This window comes from Nomascus leucogenys, chromosome 4 (assembly GCF_006542625.1).
Source record: "Nomascus leucogenys isolate Asia chromosome 4, Asia_NLE_v1, whole genome shotgun sequence".
In the NCBI taxonomy this organism is placed as follows: Eukaryota; Metazoa; Chordata; class Mammalia; order Primates; family Hylobatidae; genus Nomascus; species Nomascus leucogenys.
Window position 1 is genome coordinate 48,834,938 of NC_044384.1, and position 22,432 is coordinate 48,857,369.

General features: G+C 37.1%; 1 pseudogene; it reads right to left on the reverse strand.

The window, feature by feature from the left end:
* Positions 1-5,655: 5,655 nt before the first annotated feature.
* On the reverse strand, positions 5,656-5,768 carry LOC115834912 (annotated as a pseudogene).
* Positions 5,769-22,432: the final 16,664 nt, after the last annotated feature.

The following is a 22,432-nucleotide window of genomic DNA, read 5'->3' on the forward strand; positions in this document are numbered from 1 at the left end:
CAATGGAATTGATGATTTATTCTTTCTGTATTGATTTTTTCACAATGAACATTGATAACACTTATTTTATTTTATTATTTTATTTTATTTTAAGTTCCAGGATACATGTGCAGGATGTGGAGGTTTGTTACATAGGTAAATGTGTCCCATGGTGGTTTGCTGCACCTGTCAAACTGATAACATTTTTAATTTAAGAAAAAGGTTAATACCAGCTTAGACGGTTTATTTTGGCTCTTATATTATTTAGAATTGGGCTTGGTTTCATGGGCAGAAAAATTAAATAGTATTCAGAATATGTTTATGGGCTTCTCTATTCGACAGTTTATTTTGATTGCAAAGGTTTGAATCTCAGAACCTTCTTTTCCCTTTACTTAAAAAATGGTAAAATTCATAAAATATGGTTATGAGTGGTTAAAATTCATCATTTTCACCATTTTAAAGTGTATAATTCAGTGACTTTAGTACATTTAAAATGTTGTGCAACTGTTACCACTATCTAGTTCTGGAACATTTTCAACACCCCAGGAGGAAACCTTTTAAGCAGTCATTCTCCTCTTCCCCTCCCTGCATTATCCCCTGGCAACCACTAATATCTTTTCTGTCTCTATGGATTTGCCTACTCTGGACATTCATATAAATGAAATCATACAGGTGTGGCCTTGTGTGTCTGGCTTCTTTCACTGAAATGAGGACTGTTCATGCATCCCTTTACTTGGGAATGAAATCCTAGAATATCTGAAAGGACTTGTTCAGGCTTTTCTCAGAAACAAATATAATTATCAGTCTTCTATCAAATTCAAAATAAGTATTTTTAAAAGGAACATCAAATAAGATAAAGCAAAAATAGATCTGATAATAAGTATAGCAGTATGTACAAATACTTGTTACTTGTGGAAGCATCATATCTTCTTGGCAAAAATTTACAGTTATAAAAATTGGCTAGCATAAATGTTCACAAAGAAAACTAACAATGCAAATACTATAAATGGTTTAATTTTATATAAGGGGCCAATTAATCAAATGATTCAATTTTCATTGTAAAATATAAGCAGAAAGTAATTCCTATTAAAATAATTTTAATGAAATAATTTTAAAAATTAGTTTAACTTTGCTTTGGAAAAATTAAAATTGTTTAATTTTATTTAAGCTGAAAAATACCTTCTGGATAAAAATTTATAAATCCAGGCATAATTCTACTGTACTCAAAGGGTAAAACCTTCTAAAAAGCTGAAACTTGAGTTGAAAATCTGCTCTTGTTCAGATCTGAACTATCTAAATGGATCCATGTTTCTGTCAACCTGCTCTATGCATTAGTCAGCATGCTGTCGAAAATAGAATCCATTCTGGAGGGTAATGTCTGCTGAAAATAACATGCTACATTCCTGTGCCAGAACGCATTCTGTGTAACACCACTGAACGTCTTTAGGGAGTCCTTGCCTAGACTTTTTACGTTCATGATTGAGAGTGGCTTGCACTAAAATACTAGCCTCTGCTCTAAAATAAATTCACCAAAAAAGTAGCAGCATCAAATCTACTTAAAAATGATCACATTTGCCTCTATATAAGATGCTCTTTCTCCCAGACTGTGCTTTGTTGAGTTTCAAGAGACCCTCCCCAGGAGCTTCTGTCCCTGTCTATTGGCTGCCCAACATTTTACCTTCCAGAGAACAGACAGACCACAGGATTTAGTATGGGCACCTGGGAAGATGGGGAAGAAATTAGTTTTTCTCCCCAAAAGCATGAGATTGTAATACACACAAAAATTCTGTAACACTTTTTTTTCTTTTCTGGTGTTTGATTTGTTCTTATTGCCCAGCTCTCATCCCATTTAAGCAACTTGGCCTCTCAGCGCTTCTTAGCTACTATGTAAGTAAACCATAAAATGAACATGGAAATTCCTGGTCTGAAGCTCCCAGGTGACCATGACCGGAGTAAGAGCTGCCTCAGTGACCACCTGTGTAAGTTTATGACCAAACACCAGATGCCGTCCTTACCCAGAACCCTTATTACCCCACAGGAGTAGGCAAAATTTACACTCAGCCTCAGAAACATCGGGGTGAAAAAATCCCAAAGACAGATTTATTTCTATGACTTTGGTTCAGTTAGGACTCTAAATAGAAATTGACCAACAGAAAAATAAAAGAAGCTAAGTTTCTGGAACATAGGAGAAGTGAACTGAGATTCTTACCCACTAGTCAAACAAAAGAACAACTGGAAATTAATGAAAAAGAGGCAAGAAACATTTCCTTTGGAGATAAACTGGTTTGCACTTTTCGTTTTTTTTTGGAGCGGGGGTGGGTTATCTAAGTTCCACGTGAGTCCTCCAGGTGTTCTGTCTTTGCCGCTGGGCACCAGTGTGCATGGCTCCTTTTCAAGTATCTACAAGAAAGTGGGGGACACACCCTGCAGTGACTCAGACCTCTCCCACGCCCATGAACAAACACGAATAGACACGTGGGGCTGGACAGACACATTGACAGTGCCAGGATTGTTGTTACTAAGGACAACTTCAAAGAGAAAAGGATCTTCAGAAACCAATTTGAAGAAAGCTACAGCTGCAACTTACACATTCAAGAATATTTCTCTGCCTCCCATGCACAATGCAACCATAGTGGGAGGAATATATGCACTATGAACACTATTGGCTCAAACTAATAGATGCAATATAATTCCACAAGGGGTCTGAGTATTTTGCTACTGAATTCTCACATAGTTTATATTGATTTTATTGTTTTATTTTCCGAATACCTTAAGGTAAATGTGCATTGTGCAATACAAATGTGTAATTTATTTTATTAAAAGATAGATTCTAGTTTTAACCTTAATAGATTCACTCCCTGTACATATGTAATCTGATTCTGCATAAATTGCACTACCAGTTATAGAATTGTGCTGTGACATTAAAATTACGGCTCATAGACTTTTCAAGTTTCTGTGACATAATGTAATGTGTTCCAAGCTAAAGAAGAATTTCACAGACATTTCTAATACATTGAGATCTCTGTTTTTTTTTCTTAATGTGAATCATCACAGACACATTAAAGCAGATATATATTATATAGGTTTATTTGGGGAAATATAAAAAAAGGTCTTAAGCATATAAGGCATAGAAAGAGAAAAGTAGAGAAGAAAAAAGTGACATGAGTTTTCTCAGAATCATATTGGTTTAGTCACGTTTTCGTTCTGTGGTTCCACCTTAGTTGAAGCGGGATATCTCTGATCCACAAAGCAATGTCTCAGAGTAGTGTAACATGAATACCTTTCTCAGTCTAAAGCTTGGAATGCTGTATGTACTCTTCAAAAGAAAGCCACTCACCTCAGCCTCTTGATCCAGAAAGATCACATATCATTTAGAAGGAATTCAATTTTATTTATGTGTTAACTTAGACTACAAATCATATAATCAATCACAAATTCAGATGTAGAAAATATACCTTTATTTTTTCATAACTTTTGTCTTTATCTTGACATCCTCCCCATTTAGGCAGGTGGCAAGAGTGAAACAAAAACAATTTAATTAGGTTAAAATTAGGGTTCTCCTCATTCTTCTATCCATAGATTGTGTCTGAATTTCAAGGATTATATGCCTCTTCAATTAATTGGAAATCAAAGTAAAGGATTTCTGCTCTTAAGATCTTCAGAAGAGGACTTCTCAAAATTTTTTTTTAAATACTATTTTATACTAGTGCTTCAAAAAGTTGTAATTTTTGAATCTAACCAACCTTTCTCACCAGATTTTCTTGGTAATACAATTAAACAAATCATGTCAGCTATCTATCATAATTTCCTATCTCCAATCTATACATCAACATGCATACCAAACTAACAACAGAATCAGATTATTGTGTTGATAGACGAGGACAAGGCAACAAAAGAACAATGATCCAAAGAGAAGGACAACACATAAACACACATGCACACACACGCGCACACACACGCACACATATGCACACACACAGAGACTGCATACATGCACACACATGCACACAGACATACACGCACACACACAGACACACATGCGCACACAGATGCACACACACAGACATGCACACGCACACTTGTGCACACACACAGGCACACACACGCAGACACATGCACACATGCACATACGCACGCAGGCACACGCACATATGCAGACACATGCACATCTAAACAGATACAATAATTGTTTGGCTTACCATGAGAAAAATGTTTAACTTTCCAAGTGACCTGGCCAAGCTACTTAGTTTCTCTGTGCTTCAGTTTGTTCTCTAAAACAGGGCTCTTCATTCGATTGTTCAGTTATTCAGTCATTCAAACTTTGACAAATATTTCTTGGTGAACTACCTACCACATGCCAAGCACACACAGTTCTAGAGGCTAAAGATGTAGCAGTGAATAAAATGTCAAAATCTGTGTTCTCTTGTCAATTGCATCCCAGAAACAGAGGGGAGACAGGTAATAAACAAATGTACAAATACATGTATAATACATCATGCAGCAATAAATAATACGAAGAAAAATAAAGCAGAGTGAGGGGCATAGAGAACGATGGCAGGTTTTTATTTTATTAAGAGTGGTCGAAGGACGCTCTTACGAAAAGGCGGTATTTGAGTAGAGAACTGAAGGAAGTGAAAGGAAGTGAGGGAGCAAGCCAGTGGGCATGGGGCAAAAATGGGCAGAGAACTTCAGGGGAAAGGAAACAGCTAACTCAAGCGCCCTGAGGTGCTATTTTGCTTGATATGTTCAATAAAGTGGATGCAGCTGAACTTGACTGAGAGCAAGGAAGAGTAACAGGAGATGAAGAGAAGGCAACAGTGGGAAGCCAGGGTCTGTAGGGTCATTGACTGTGATAGCAGATGGGAGGCCAGGCATGGTGGCTCACATCTATAATTCTAGCACTTTGGAAAGCTGAGACGAGAGGATTGCTTGAGATCTGGAGCTCAAGACCAGTCTGGGCAACATAGTGAGACCTCATCTCTACAAAAAATTAAATAAATTAGCTAGTGTGGTGGCACATGCCTGTAGGCCCAGTTACTTGGGAGGCTGAGGCAGGAGGATCACTTGAGCCGAGTAGTTGGAGGCTGAGTGAGCTATGATTGTGTCACTGCACTCCAGCTGGGGTGACAGAGTGAGACCTTGTCTCAAAACAATCAAACAAACAAACAAGCAAAATTTAAAAAGTAATAATGATATGAGATCTCACTTGGAATAAGATCTATTGGATGGTTTTGAGCAGAGTAGAGACATGAGCTATAATAGTGTCTGCACCATAGGTTAAATGTTTGTACACATGTTTTCTTCTTTTTTCCTTCTCTTCCTTTTCATCTTCTTTCTTTGCTTTCTCTTCTTTTTAAAACATTCTTTTTTTTTTTTTTGGAAATGGAGTCTCATTCTGTCGCCCAAACTGGAGTGAAGCGCTGTGATCTCGGCTCACTGCAACCTCCCTCTCCCAGGTTCACACAATTCTCCTGCCTCAGCATCCCAAGTAGGTGGGATTACAGGCACACACCACCACGCCTGGCTAATTTTTGTGTTTCTATTTTTAGTAGAGACGGGATTTCATCGTGTTGGCCAGGCTGGTCTCAAACTCCTAACCTCAAGTGATCCACCCACCTCAGCCTCCCAAAGTGCTGGGATTACAGGCGTGAGCCACCATGCCTGTCCCATTCTTCAATTTCTATGAAATGTTTCACAAAGTTTGCATGTTATCCCTGTGCAGGGGTCATGCTAATAATCTCTGTGTCATTGATGTACAATTTTAGTATATGTGTTGCAGAAGCCAACACTCTTTTTATTTTCTTCCCCCAGTCATCCGCCTCGCCCACCTCCTCCTTCCTCTTTCTTTTGTGTTATTTTTTCTGCTTCTTTGTTCTAACCCACAGTTAGAACTGAGTTTGCATCCTGGCTTTGCCACTTGCCAGATGCCTTATTTGCATGTCATAGTGGAGGCCCTATGTGAGTGACTCTGGAATATCACAGGGAATATATAAAAAGACATGAACCAGCAAGTGTTTTTGAGAACCTAAGCTGCCAGGATCAATATCTGGCATCTTCTTCTTCTTCTAACAATGGGACTCTAACTTGCCTTCTAACATATCTTCACAGCAATGAGCCTGATCTGATTTCAGATCTGATGCTTTCCCTCCAGCCAGCTTACATTACCTTTTAATGTTTTGTCTCCACCTCAAGTCAATGCACTCTTGTTATAATGCTTGGAAAACGTTCCCTTCACACTCAGCCCACATATCTTTCCAAACCTTATGCCATCTTTTGGTCCCTCAGTCTAGGTTTTCTTTTGATCTTTGCACCAACAGTTCTACAATTTACATGGTGGTAAGAAAGGCAAAAGATATAAATATTTAGATTCTGAGGAGCCTGTCAAACAAATATACAGAACAATCTTCCTTATGATTAAGCAGATTAAAACAAAGTTTTCTAGGTGATTAAATCTGGAAATTTCTGTAACTTTTATAATAAAAATCGTATCAATTGTGTTTACTGACATTCTCTATAAATAGAGGTAAGGTCACTTGTCAAATTGTTTTACTACGGAGTTAATTCTACCCCTGAGTTTATGTATGTGTCCAAGTAACATATTTTAGATAATTTTTGGAAGGTGTCAAACATGACTAATGTATGATATGGTAATTATTGATCCATTTAATCTATTGTTAATTACTTCAGCTGTACCTTAATTCATCGTTAATACACTGTTTTATTTTCTTTGCTTTTCCCTTCTTTATTTAAAACCAGATGCTTTATTTTAACACACCATAAAAGCTCAGTGCAATTCAGGTGTGTTTATAAGTGTTTCTTCTGCTGCTTTTACACGAATCAAATAAATGTACTTGGCTGGGCATGGTGGCTCACGTCTGTTATCCCAGCAGTTTGGGAGGCAGAGGTGGGTGGATCACTTGAGGTCAGGAGCTTGAGACCAGCCTGTCCAGCATGGTGAAACCCTATCTCTACTAAAAACACAAAAAAATTAGCTGGGCTTGGTGGCTCATGCCTGTAGTCCCAGCTACCTGGGAGGCTGAGGCAGGCTAATGGCTTGAACCTGGGAGGTGTAGGTTGCGGTGAGCCGAGATCACACCATTGCACTCCAGCCTGGGCGACAGCAAGAATGCGTCTCAAAAAAATATAAAATAAATAAATAAATAAATAAATAATAAATAAATAAGTGTACTTGAGATAATTTCTATGATAAAATTTATTTATTTTCCATACCTTGTCAACATTACGTGAATTATGGACTATTTTTTTTTAATTCTGTTAAAAATTCTGTAAAATTGATTAGGTTAAGGTTTCAGGATAGAGACTGATCTAAGTGGCTTTTTGAAAAATACATAATATTGTTAAAATGGCAATAAACTCTAGAGTGATTTCAGATTCAACACAATTCCTATCAGAATCCTAACTGGTTTCTTTGCAGAATTTGACAAACTGATGCTAAAATTGATAAGGAAACTCAAGGGACCTATAATAGCCAAACCAAACAAAAAAGAAAACAAAGTTGGAAGAGCACACCTTCTGATTGCAAAACTTACTATAATGCTTTTTTCACTTGTGGATATTAAAGTAACGTTAGGTGGTGGTAAAATTAGCCTATTACCTCTTCTCTTCCTTTTTTTTTTTTTTTTTTACATCTCCTCACTACACAATTTTAGTCAATAGTATTGTCTTTCATAGTGTTTACCTCTGTACTTTTAAATATGCTGAGACTTCTGTTACTTGAATTGCCCTCTTTATATGATATATTAAATATTTTGAGTCTTAGCTACTATAGATAAGCGAATTGGAATATATGTTTTATTTTCCTCCTATTTCCCTTTTTCACTTCAATTTTTAAAAACAGATTTATAATTTTCCTTTAGCTCTTTGGGCACATTTAAGACAGTTGTTTTAAATTTTTTTGTCTGGTAAGTGCGATGTCTAGGCTTCCTCCCAGCCAGTTTATGTCAATTTATTTTGTTCCTTTGAATGAGTCATGTTTTCCTGTTCCTTATATACCTTGTGATTATGTTGTTGTTGTTGCAAATTGGGCATTTCGTTATTATAATGCAGTAACTCTGAAAATCAGTTTTTCCCCATTCTTCAAGACTTTCTATTTTTTAGTTGTTAAAAGCTTCAGTAATCCATCTGTTTTGAGACATTTGTAAACTATGCAGCAATTATTCTTGTTATATGTACTCATTGAAGCCTCTGTTCCTTTAGCTCATGTTCAGCAAATGCTTTGAAAGAGATTTCCTTGAATGCCAGGAGCTGAAACAGACAAATAAACAAAAACACCCCCTTGCCACACACACACACACACACACACACACACACATACACACACACAAGACTGAAAAGGAAGAACAACTACCTCTCCCAGTCTACACAAACGTACTTCATGCAGGGGTAGCCATTCACCGGTTAGCTAGGCTTGCTTTGATGCTAGGTCTCACCTTGAGGTGAAAGCTTAAGGTCTTCTCAGGACATTTCTGAGCATGAATCTTGGCTGGACATGCACTTGTGACTCTCTAAAATCCCCTGTGTATGTAAGCAGTTGCTATTCAATGTCCTAATTTCCCAGAGTCTTACCCCAGCTTCTCCTCTGGGCCTTAGATGGTCTATTGTGTGTGATCTCTTATCCCAAGCATGTGTGGGTTTGTAGTTCCTTACAGCTTTTATGAGGACCTCTTTCTTTGCCTGTATTCCAAATTACACCAGACGGAGACTAGCACATCAGTTCTTCAAATAACCTCCAACCAGGGCTAGAACAGATATGCCCAATAATTTGCGAATAAGGTATGTTCTGCTCCCTTCAATCTGAGGATGAGGGGAACTAGAAACTGAGTTGCTTTTTCCAATACCAAGATTGCCACTGGGCCAGGGACGGAGTGGAGAAAGTAAAAACACCACAAAATGTCTCCTACCGTTTTGGAGATGTCTTCTTCTTGATTTGGTGTTTGCTTGGTTGCTACAAACCTTTGTTTTCAGAGCTCATTCAAAGTTGGTTTAGATCATTTCAGGATGCTTTGTTGTTGTTGTTTTTTAACGTTTCTTTGGAGGAAAACCATTTGGAGCTTTTTAGTCTGCCCTTCTGCTGATGTTGGATTCTATAGAATTCTTAACTTTCCAAATAATTCCATTTGTTTTCATGTTTATATGCATCTTCTGGTATTTTATGTGTAAAAAGATGTGCTGGGAATAAAATAATTAAAGAATGCATTGTTTATTGTCTAGAAGTTTAGCTTTATTCCTCACTGAGCCATGAGTAGAATGTTAAATCCTAATGACTCAGGCTCAATGATAACATTTGTCTGTAGAAATTATTTATAAAACACTTCCTGATTTTGGTAATATTTGTGTACAACAGCTTACATTGCTGTGCTTGATCTCCCTGTAGAGTTGGTAAATATACTTCAAATACTTTATATATACTTCAAATATCACTTATGATTATAAAATTATTTGCTTTCATTTACAAATATATATATTTGTTGACTTTTTAAAAAATATATTTTAAAATACCTAGTAGTGTTGACTTCATGTTTAAAATCCTTTTTTATGTTTTTAAGGAATTCTTGTATTTTTTCTTTTAGAAGAAATTACACTTTTTTTCTGAGAAATGATAATGTGTGGACATAGGAACTGTCTTTGTGAAGGTAATTTTCTTTTCTTTTTTTTTGAGACGGAGTCTCACTCTGTCGCCAAGGCTGGAGTGTGGTGGCGCAATCTGGGCTCACTGCAAGCTCCGCCTCCCGGGTTCACGCCATTCTCCTGCCTCAGCCTCTCCGAGTAGCTGGGACTACAGGCGCCCGCCACCACGCCCGGCTAATTTTTTTTTTGTATTTTTAGTGGAGACGGGGTTTCACCGTGGTCTCGATCTCCTGACCTCGTGATCCGCCCGCCTCGGCCTCCCAAAGTGCTGGGATTACAAGCGTGAGCCACCGCGCCCGGCCTGTGAAGGTAATTTTCAAAATCATGTTGACTTAATCAACCCAATTAATGTTGTAATTATGAAATATCCTCACAAGTAGGCTTTAAAGTTGGGTTTGCTTCCAATTACATTTTCAATTAACTAAGAAGTGCTTTATGGATAAAAATTTGTCCAAATAAGACCTTTGAGAATAAAGGGGTCATTTTGGAGAATGTCAACCAAGCACTTTCAAAGGATTATTTTAATAATGACACAAGGGTAAACAGAGAGAGGTGAGCTGCCCTATGGTGTTGACTGCTCATAGGAGTGTGCTAGAATGTCAATGCCCAACCGAGTCAATAGCCACTTAATATGATAAATCTTTCTGCATGTATCTTTTATAAAAAACAGGAACATAGAAAGGCATAACGAGGTAATCATAATGTTCCTGTTTTTTAAAAGGTATTATGTTTCTGTTTTATGAAAAAGATATTATTATAATAAAAATGATATATGCTTATTATTAAAAATATAAACATTGAAAACAAGTATAAATAACAAAACACATATCATCCCCAAGTTCCACCAATCTGAACTATCCCAGCTGGGGATCCTTTCCATTCTTATGGTAGCAAAGGTTCATCCTCCACTCAGCCTAGTGCACTGAAAGATGAAAAGCTGTGTGTGATCTTCCTACGTAAGCTGAGGTCTCAATGCGAACCTTGAAAACTTCTGCTCCCAGCAGTTTCCTAGTCTCGGTGGTTTTATCTTTGTAATTTTCGTCACAGCAGCTGTCAGCTTATCTCAGAATTGAAGGCTATTGGTAGGAATATTCAGGATTTAAAAAATAATTTCTATTCTTTCCTCAGTACTCTCTCTTTGAGGTGGGATGGAGGTCAGAAGCTATGCTACATATAAAATCACAAGACTTTTGTTTATTTAATTTGGTGTTTGTTTCTTTTTGAAGTTGGGGGGCGCATATGACTAAGCTTCATTTCTTGTTTGATTGCAACTGGTAAATTTATTTTACCTGGTTTTATTCTACATTATGATGAATTCAGCTTGAGATAAAACCATTTTAGATTTATCTAGATGCATACATATTAGGCTGTTATACTCTAGCTTTGTGTATCAACATCAAAAATCTGGGTGGTAAAAGCAAAAGCTAATCTCCTACCTCTTACCTTAACCACATACATTTTATTGATATCATGTCAAGAATCCATATGTTTTCCATACTAGACATTAAGAATTATCTGTCTTCAGTTCATGAAAACAATGGTAGTGTTAAAAAAATTACCCCAGTCAATTTTTAAAATATATCAAGGATGAGTTATACACTTATTTAGCACCTACTTAGTCTTTTTATTTCTTTTTCTTCTTACTGTCTCTTTAATTTATACACAGATGTTCTAGCTGGAGAAAATAATGACAAAAATCTTTTTTTTATTGTCTTTTTTTATTATTATACTTTAAGTTCCAGGGTACATGTGCACAATGTGCAGGTTTGTTACATATGTATACATGTGCCACAGTGGTGTGCTACACCCATTAACTGGTCATTTACATTAGGTATATCTCCTAATGCTTTCCCTCCCCCCTCCCCCCACCCTACAACAGGCCCTGGTGTGTGATATTCCCCTTCCTGTGTCCAAGTGTTCTCATTGTTCAATTCCCACCTGTGAGTGAGAACATGTGGTGTTTGGTTTTTTGTTCTTGTGATAGTTTGCTGAGAATGTTGGTTTCTAGCTTCATCCATGTCCCTACAAAGGACATGAACTCATCCTTTTTATGGTTGCATAGTATTCCATGGTGTATATGTGCCACATTTTCTTAATCCAGTCTATCACTGATGGACATTTGGGTTGGTTCCAAGAATAATGACAAAAATCTTAATGTTACAACAACATTTCTATATAATAAATATTTTCTTCCAACATTAATTGCAAATTTAGACAGGATTTGTTTCCATTAGAGAATACCAAAGAAAATGTTTTAAAAACATTAATATAAATAATCATAAATATTTTAAAACTGTACTTAAGATTTTTTGGGTAATGCAGGAGTTTTCTTTTCCATGAAAGTATGGATTTTTAATTTCTGTGTGAGAATAGTGAAGAGGAAAAGGATGTCTAGACATTCTTTCCATATTAATGAGTAGTGAATCATAATATGATTTGTATATTTTTTTGATGCGAGGATGTGGCCAAGATCTTCAGGAAAAAAAAAAGCACCATACCTGAAGGCAAGGGAAATGGTAGACAAAGATCCTAAAAAATGACTCTGTAAACCAAAATTGTAGTCAAAAATTTATTAAATAACCTAACAGAGCTAGAAATCAAAATAAACTAGGCAAAATTCCTACCTAGAAAGAAAAATGTCTATGTCAGAATTTGGAGAAAGTAAAGAAAAACCAGAGCTCTAGAAGCAAAAGCATTCAAGTGAACAGCATTCAAACTAAGGATTTAGATTATTTTATATCATGGTGGAATTTACTGGAGAAAAGGAAGGTTTTACTGAGACACCACGGAAAATATTTTTATCAAGAGAAGCAAAAAGACAAAAATATGAGAAAATGAAAGGTAAACACCAACTATAATTTAAAATAGGATGATTACCTGGAAACTTGAAACAATAACTGTTGTGCTCATGTGTTGATGTGGTTGTCTACTTGAACCAGCAAATAAGGTGAGGAGGAACAGGTGCAACTATCATAAAATCAAAGTATGGAAAAAGTATGGAATCCAGTGGCAAGACCTTATTCCGTGTGAATAAGAAAAGGAAGCAAATTAATCTAGTCGACAAATCAGATGAGGATTCTGTGTCCTATCAGTGATACTGATTGCAAATGCTTCTTCAATTTGTGTCTCAGCTGCTGAAGGACAAGATATGTATCTCTATATTGGACCAGTTATCTCTTCTCCAGTTCATATTGATTTTCTCTTCTTCTTGTAAGTTTGCCGAAGGCAAAAGTAACAATTGCAACCACCTGTAATTTAAACAAAATGTGACATTTAAAAAAACTCTTAACCTAAAGTTAGCAGGAATGGATCTCTGTGTCATCACAGTCCCATTTTATACTCCTCCGTCTTGCTATTTACTATATGGAAATTAATGATCCAGCATTTTCTCTAGGAATGCAACTAGAAAAAGGAGGTGAGAAGCTGGTACAGTGACGGTGAAGGGATACGTGGCCACACAGTTCTTCTTCTGGTCATGCCAAGAGTTACTTTGAGTCAAATTCAAAGACCTGAAAAACTATCCCTCAAATTGACCCAGCACTGAAAACATCAATTTCCTGTTCCTTCTCATGTACCTTCCTGCAGTTTATAAGCCAGAAACGTAATAGCTAAATTTCTCAGCCTGATTTGCATTTAGGATTTTGGCCACAATTTAGGTTCCATCCATCAGGTGCCTTTGTACATGCCTTAGAAGGCAGAAGTGAGGCAGAGGCCTGGTTTGTGTTTCTCATATGCTTTTCTTCTGGAAAGAACTATATTGGAGGTGCCTTATTTTTCTGCAATTGCTTCCTGCGAATTGATGCTTCTTGGTTGTGGCTTTGTCCTGATGGGGGTAGTTTGGTAAGTGTAGTAGTGGTGGTTTACTCCTGGAGCCAGTTGCTGTAGAACTAGCTCCCATGGTGACATTGTTCTGCAGTGTGGCTCAATGTTACTTCCTACATATTCAACTTAGAATGTGTTTCCTCAGGCTTCTCAACAAGTCTGTAAACAATTAATACTCTTAATTAATATTTTTGCTAAAACTACTTGATGTATAGTCTGTTCTCCTTGAACCCTGATCCATACTGTCTCCTATTCATTGGTGAGTCCAAATATCTAATACTGGTCCAAACAGTGCAGTTAAATATTGATGGTATTAAATATTGGCTAAAATATTCATAGCACTGAAAAGCTGGCTGCTGAAATGTGTGCATTAGCAGGTATTACTAGTATGCATGGCTGGCAGCGAGATAATAAGTGTCCACTGCTAAACCATTTCCCAGCTATTGCTTTGGATTGAGACATAGGACAATTTCTCAGGTTTCAAAGACACGGTTGAATTGTCATTCCAGTTCAAATGTAGATTGCAAGCTCTCTTGTGTGTATGAATGTATGCAGTAGGCAGTTAAAATAGGCATTTAGGATGATTACAAGTCTCATCAAGAAACCTATTCCTTTTGTGACAGGGAGACCTCTAAGATGGTCCTCAGTGATCCCAATATCCTAGGATTCATACTCTTAGGTAATCTCTCTTTGAACGCGGGCCAGAGATTGGGACTCTGTTCTAACCAACAGAGCATGACAAAGTTGAGGAGGTGTGACTTCTGTAATTTGGTTACAAAATACTGCAATTTCCATGTTGTTTGTTGACTCTACTGCTTTTTCAGCTTCTACTATTTGATGAAGCAAATTTTCATGTTGAGCATGCCCATACAGCAAAAACCTGAGGGCCTCCTCCAGCCAACAGGTTAGAGAGGAACTGAGGGCCTACTCCAAGAACCCATGAAGAACTGAGTCCTACCTACAACTGTGCTAGCTTGGGAGCAGATCCTTACCTGGTTGAGCCTTGCAATGATTATAGGCCACTGGCACCATTATTATAGCCTGTAAAAAACCCTGAAATAGAACAGATTTCTAACTGAAAGGAACTGAGAGATAATAAATATGTCTTCTTTTAAGCCACTAAGTTTTGCCATAATTTGTTAGTCAGTAATAGATACTTGTTGCTTAGTTTTATTTAGCTGTACTAAATTGGTAGTTTGTTCATTGAAAAAGCACCTGATGTCTCTGCTGGCAAGCAGGGAGTGTAATAGCTTCCAACTCTCTTAGTTTAGAATTGCAAAGATTAAAAATATTTGAAACAAGATGGAGAGACTTCTGTTATTTTAGCGAAGCATTTGAAAATTGGAAGCTCTATTGGTTAAGGATTGGTTAAGAATATTCACTTTGAAAAAGACTGTTCTCTTTCTCTCTCATTTCCACTGGTCTCTCAGGCCAACTATCTCAAAATTGTCAATGGTATGTTCGCATTATTTTTATCATTATTTTCTGAAACATCTTTTCTGCTTTCACATGATAACTATGCTTACATTTCCCCAGCTGCTTTTTGAACTTCTTTCCAAGTGAACAAGCTATGAAAACTTTACTTTTCTACCCCGCCCCCCCCACTTTCTGTCTCCCCCTCTCTCTGACTCTTGCACTCTGTCCCCATTTCTCCCGTTTCTGGCTGCAAGGAAAGACGGTATCTTAGTCTTTGAAGGGAGAGTCACTCTAAGCCAGGATAAAAGCATCCGTAGCAGGCCAGCATCATTTTGAGTGGGACCATTGTCAGACTCAAGAGCTGAACTCAGGCGTTTGGGGTTTATGAGGAGAGACTTCCAGGTACCAGCTGTGCATAGTGTCAGCATAGGGAGTTCATGTAATTATATCCAGTGTCCCCAACTGTCTGCTGTCTAGTTCCAATTTAAGAGGAAATGTCACACTGCTTGCCCCAAAAGTACCTGCACTCCAGTTCCAACATGTGAGTGGGAGCTACAAATGTCATAAGTTTTCATGACAGTTTTTGGTTATCTTATGAAGATTTCTGCTCAATAATGGTCACAACATCTGAATCTCTTAGAAGATTCCTGGACTCCTGATGAAGTGGGTATGTGATCGAAAATGGACTCTCATCTGTACTTTTGGGGTTGAACTGGGTAGTTTAACATCCTTAGCCTAGGGAAAAGGTAAAGTAGATACCACTGGAAGATAACCAAGCCTGAATTCCATGATGAGATATAACATAGTTAACACAATTCACTGGAAAGAAATACATATCCCAAAGTGTTCTCATTGAAATAGTCCCAATGGACTGCTAAGGAATGAAGATATCAGTGTTCCACTAACCTAGCCTTATGAGGTCAAGCTCCTTTCTGCACCGAGGCCTTTGCGTACAATTTTTCTTCTACTTGGAATTCTTCCCGTTCTCTTTAACAGTCTTTTATTCAAGCTAATTTATATTAATTATTGAAGAATCATCTTAACTTTATTGTCTTCCAGACCTTTAATACTGGGTTTGATTTTCCTGTGAGCAGTTACTCAAACTGTATAAAACTGGAGAAAATTCACCACTGTTTCCTTCAATACCATCACCATCCCTACCCATCGCTCACTTCCAGGTGTGTTGCTTGGTTAGAAGAATAAGTGGAAGAATAAAAGACTTACTCTGACTCCCTTTTATGTAAGAAAAAAAAATTCCTTGTTCATAAACCTAACCTCATATGCAAAGGGAAGACCTCCCAGTAATTTTAATTTCAGAATGTCTGCTGTGTCTTTATGTAGCTAAGAGAGTCGTCAAAGGGTATATGGCTCTGCAATGTAGCCAATTTATTATTTGTTTTATATATATCAGGAAGCCTTGGAACATAGGCTTATAAAAAAGAAAAGGTGGCCAGGCATGGTGGCTCACACCTGTAATCCCAACACTTTGGGAGGCTGAGGCAGGAGGATCCCTTGAGGCCAAGGGTTTGAGAGTAGCCTGGCAACGTAGCAGGTCCCTGTTTCTACAAAAATAAATAAATAAATAAATAAATAAAAAACCAGTTGGGCGTGGTGGTGAGCACCTCAGCTACTCGGGAGGCTGAGGTGGGAGGATGGCTTGACCCTGGAGGGTAGAAGCTGCAGTAAGCTATGATGGTGCCACTGCACTCCAGCCTGGGCAACAGAGCAAGACCCTATCTAAAAAAATAAAGAAAAAGAGGCCAGGCGCGGTGGCTCATGCCTGTGATCCCAGCACTTTGGGAGGCTGAGGTGGGCGGATCACGAGGTCAGGAGTTCGAGACCACCCTGGTCAACATGGTGAAACCCCGTCTCTACTAAAAATACAAAACATTAGCTGGGTGTGTGGTGGTGGGCACCTGTAATCTCAGCTACTCAGGAGGCTGAGGCAGGAGATCGTTTGAACCTGGGAAGTGGAAGTTGCAGTGAGCCGAGATCGTGCCATTGCACTCCAGCCTGGGCAACAGGGCAAGACTTCATCTCAAAAAGAAAAAAAAGAAAAAGGAAAAGTAACAAACGGAAACCACCACTATTTGGCAGACAAAGGATGCTGCCTCTATGAGCAATGGAAGGGGTTGTTTTAGGAAAATAAGTCTTTTTCTTATTGTCAATTTAAGCTTTATGCCCCTGAAAATAATGTGTGTGTGTGTGTGTGTGTGTGCATTTGTGTGTGGTTTATGTATGTGTGATGCATCTGCTTGTTGGGTTCAATAAGTTACCAGCTGGATGAATAACTAGGAAGAAGGAAGCATCTTTGAATACCTCCCAGGGGGACGGTCTCAACTGCTGTGGGAAGATTTGAAAAGTCAGGAGTTTTCTTAGAGAAACATGGATCCAAGGACAGGGAGGAACTGCTAGGAATCGAGGTGCATCCAGAGGTGTCTGCTCTGAAGAATGTAACTCTTGGCAACATTTTTTATTACTATGGTAATGATCATGGTTAACACGCAGTTTTCTCCTCTAGGTTGTAATTCCTTTTTCTTTATCCCCCAAACACTTAGTACTACCTTACGTGCCCTTGTGGTCTTTCGGTTTGGAATCTTGAGACACAAAGGAGGAAGGCAGTAGAGTGGGTTCTCCCACATTTACTGTGTTCTTCGTGGGGCAGCAACACCATATTGTGTGGTGGGTGATTCAGGCAGTGACCAGCAGGGAATAGACTTGGAGAAGCAGCTGCTGGTGCAGAAGTGGGTAGACGTATGAAAGCTTCTCTTCCCCAGTATGTTTAAGGAGGGTGGTATCTGAATGAATAGAGATGATTCTCATACTCCAATGAAGTATTTTTGCATATAATTATGTGTTTACCATTTATTTTTTCCCATAGATGCCCCATGAAGCAGAAGTTAGATGAAACTTGCTTATCATTTATTTCTACTTACTAGCATACAGAACACCAAATAGCTTTTTAAAAAAGTATTTGTTAAATTAATGAAACAGTAACTATATTTAGGGCTTAAAGTAGGAATATTTTATCACTTTTGGAACTGACCACAAGCTTAATTCTAGTTAGTTGCAATTAGCTGATATTACAACTATTATTTCTTGTAAAAGGCAGTGTGACTATCATCAAATTGAAATGATTAGAACATTTATAAACTAAATTGCATGTAAACAGCCAGTTGGGAATGTGTATGGGTAGGCAGTTCAAAGGCAGTCTAACATTAGACCTCTTAGAAGTAGTGGTTAATTATTATTTACCCTTAAGACGTATGCAGTAAATTTTGAAAAGATGGATAAAGGAAATGAAAATCAAATAGATTTCCTAAAGAAAGTGGTCCTAACAAATTAAACTGTTATCTTAATGGAATTATAATAAGTTAGTTTGAGTTCAGAGATTACTCTAAAATTATCTTTCTGGATGTAATCACTGCAGTGTGGCACTTTTGAGGCAAATGTCCACTCCGTTTCCAGATCCAAAATGTGATTTAAGAAATGGCCACTAGATGGCAATATATATTGATAAATTCAATCATTTTCATGGTTAGGTCAAAGTTACGCGGTGCACAATCTTCACAAAAATTGTTTAAAAATAAATGGAATGACTCACATCATTTAAAATATATGAGAAATTTTAAAAATAGAGTTAAAAATTCTTTCAGGAATTTTGGATTTTTTGGGGTTTTTTGGTTAACAAATATTCTGAGTGGACAACAAAGTAGATTGAAAGTTCAGTACTTGCGATGTCAACATGTCTGTTGTGAGATATTGTGGATCCTGAAAAATAATAGTAACATTTTGGTTTATATCCTCTAAATTAGCATATATTAATAGCAGGGTTTAAAAGGCTGATGTTAATGTCTATGTCCCTTCTTTTCAAAGGGAAGAATGTGTAGAACTTCCCAAATGGAACTCTTTATAAAACATTTCCATACGGAACATTTTTTAGGTCAAGTGCTGTTCTAAGTGAGGATTTTTAAGCATGACAGATAATATCATTTGAAGTATTTGTAGCCACATGAGGAAACAGGAAATACATATAAAGTTAAAAAAGTATATGGAATATGGATATTTCAAATCCAAAGTAATTTTTGAGAAGATTGTAATTTTTAAACTTTGAAAAGTACCTAAAATTAATTGGATAGTTCATCCAGCTTTGACATAAATTATATCCTGTTCTGCAGTGAATAATGGGGAAATAAAAAATCCTATATTAATGCGCAGAAATAACTTGATATAATCAGAATGGATTTTTGCACATTTTAATTTTATCATTATAAATGAGGGAAATGGGAGCAGAGACGAGAAACTGGGTACTCCTAAAAAAAGAAGCTCTAAGGCTGTCATGGATAGATGTTTTACATCTTCTCTAAAGCTATAATATTTCTCACTACAAATCATGTTCAGATTGATAAAACTGTGACGCTACAGGATACTACAGCATGAAAGACAGATTCTGTCATGCCCGTTTTACTGGACTAAATTGAGAAATTTCTTGGTGGGGTGTCATTGCAACCACACACACGTGGAGAACTAAATATCACACACACCTTCCCCATGAATGAATTTGCCACCATTTCCATGTGTTAGGCAGGAAAGGATTGAAGTCTGATTAATAACTGCTGGTGGATGTTTTTGAATTAAGCAATCAATTTTGATTTATCGTCCTATGCTGCCATCCTGTGGTTACCTGAGAAATGAATAAAGTGGAGAAATCCAATGTTTTAATGGTTTGAGCCATCTGCTTCTGCGGCATAATAGAAAAAAGAGACTCAAGCAGATATGTGCTTTCTGTCTCTAGAAAGAATGACATTCACTGGCATTCCTTCATTTATTTTTCTCTATCTTCCGCCCCTCAGAGATAGGTTGAGTTTGAAATAGTTGCTGCATAATGTATGAAGGAGAAAAATCCTGAGAGGACTTAACAGTTCTGAGAAATAATTGTCTCTTATTCTTACATATTTCCATGGGGGGAGGGAGGAAGGACATTTATTTTCACCTTAATTTTCATTTGATCAGGAGAACTCATTCCTTTCTGAACAGTTTGTCTAAACTAAGCTTTGAAAAATATCCATCATATCCACATAGTAATGAAAAAGCGAATGCTGATCAGCGCAGAGCTGGGCTGATTTATTTTGGAATGCCACTACTGCAGGTTTTACCTTTTTTTATCTTAATGAAACATGCTGCTATTATGCAAGTGTTCTTGCTATTACCTGCAGAATAATCTACCCTGTAATGGAATGAAAGTCTTTTTTAGGCAATGCAATGTAGAAATACTTTCACTTATTCACAGCAGATAATGAATTATCTTCTAAAAGAAGGATAGCTTCTCATCATCTATTTATAATTTAAAACAAATGGCTCGCTCTTTCACAGTTGCATTTAGTGAAAGAGTAATTTTAAAACACTGTGTTAACAATTAACTTAAATAATATTAATATTGGTCATTGTATTAATTGTGAAACCAATTAAAGTCATTAGTATATACCAGGAAGTTTTCTGTTGATAGTTCTATTTTACATAGCTATATGAAGTTTATTATGTATCTCAAAGTCATAAAGGAAGTAAGTTGAAAGAAAGAATTCTGAACTATTGATTCAGTTTTATGTTTAATTACTCATTCATACCGCTCTGGATATTACATTTCAGGAAACATTAATTATTATAATTTTCATATTAAATACTTATTCCTGGCACTTTTATGTTAAAGTATTAACAAACCATGGCTTTGCCTGATTGAAAGGAAAGCTGTGATACAAACTTGCTACAGTTTATTTTCCCTCATTTATGCCTTCTAGTTACCTACTAAATTAGGACATTATTTGTTAAATACTACTGTGTTGAAAATCTAGCTGGGAAGAACATTGCCACTAAATAAGCCTTCTATCTTTGGGATACAGGTTGAATTTAGTAAACATCATATTAAAATGCAGTCACCTTATCAATTATAAGTACATAGTTACAATCATGACTTCAAGTTATATTTAATTTCCCTCTAGGAGGAAAAAGTTATATACATAACAAATGAAAGAGGTAAACAACCACTTGCTAAGTAAATAATATAAAGCAATTCTCCATCAAAGCCTCAGTAATTACTTTGTGAACAGGCTGCCCTTAATAAAACAATTAATTAATTTTCCAAATGAATTATGCAAGCCAATATTTTTTCTCCATTAATGTTTTGTTGAAGTAATTAAGTTTTATTAATGAATAACAAAGAAGGAATTGGGTCTTTATTCTAACTGATAGATATTAATGTGCTTAACTTGAACTAAATGTGTTTCCAGTATGTAATCAAATTTGAATCAATCAAGTCAATTTACCAGTCAAATGTCCTTTTGGAGCTCCAGCTGCTTCCTCTGAAGGCTCTTCACAGCGAAGATCCAGAAAGTGACCCAGAGACTGTGGTTCTGCCAAGTATCACATCAGTTCTTAATTACAATCCGCTTGATTTTCTAAAGGACGCTACTGGTGCCTCACACAGAACTCTATTATCTGATTCTAATTATGATGAATTTGGATAAAAGCTTAAAATTCATCAGTGTTAAATAAATGACTATTAGCTGAGATGTCAGTTTCCTCTCCAAAGAAGTAAGAGGACAGAAAAAGTCATGCTAGTCTTAGTTCTACAAGAGTATGAATGTAGGCAGGTATTACCCTTCAATTTCCACGAGATGTATGGCCTACAATTCTTAAAAGGGTATCTGAGGCCGGGTGCAGTGGCTGATGCTTGTAATTCCAGCATTTTGGGAGGCCAAGGCGGGCAGATCACCGATGTCAGGAGTTTGAGACTAGCCTGGCCAACATGGTAAAACCCCGTCTCTACCAAAAATAAAAAAAATAGCCAGGCATGGTGGTGCGCACTTGTAGTTCCAGCTACTCTGCTTGGGAGGCTGAGGCAGGAGAATTGCTTGAACCCGGGAGGCAGAGGTTGCAGTGAGCCGAGATCATGCCATTGCACTCCAGCCTGGGCAACAGAGTGAGACTCCGTATCAAAAAAAAAAAAGTGTATCTGAAAAACAGTGACAAAACTCATTTTGTTTACATATCATTGCTGTCTACCTGGAAACAAAACATATTGGTTACTGAATTACTTTACACATGACATCATGATACAGTCTTACTCCTGAGACAAAGCCTGAGCTCACCCTTATAAAATCTGTGGAGTATCTGAACAGGAACACATTCTCCAGATACCTGTATTTGTTAGTGGGTATGTGTTGTTTAAATACCAGTATTTACTGATAACTGAAGCTGTTTTACTTGGTAGTTTTCAAAGAAAATCAATAGATTTAATGCAATTCCTATCAAAATTCCAGCTCTGACATATGCATGCATCTGTGTGTGTGTGTGTGTGTGTAGACACAGACAAACATATTAATACTAAGATTTTTATGGAAAGGCACAGGCACTAAAACAGCTAAAAATATCTTGTAGCTTTTCTGTCTTGTGATTTACCTAATGGACAGACTTCATTGCTACTACTCCTATGAAGGTTACATTTTCCCATTACTGGGATCTGGGTCTCTTTCCATCTTACTCTCCTTAGAGCAGGCCAGCATCCTTTGAA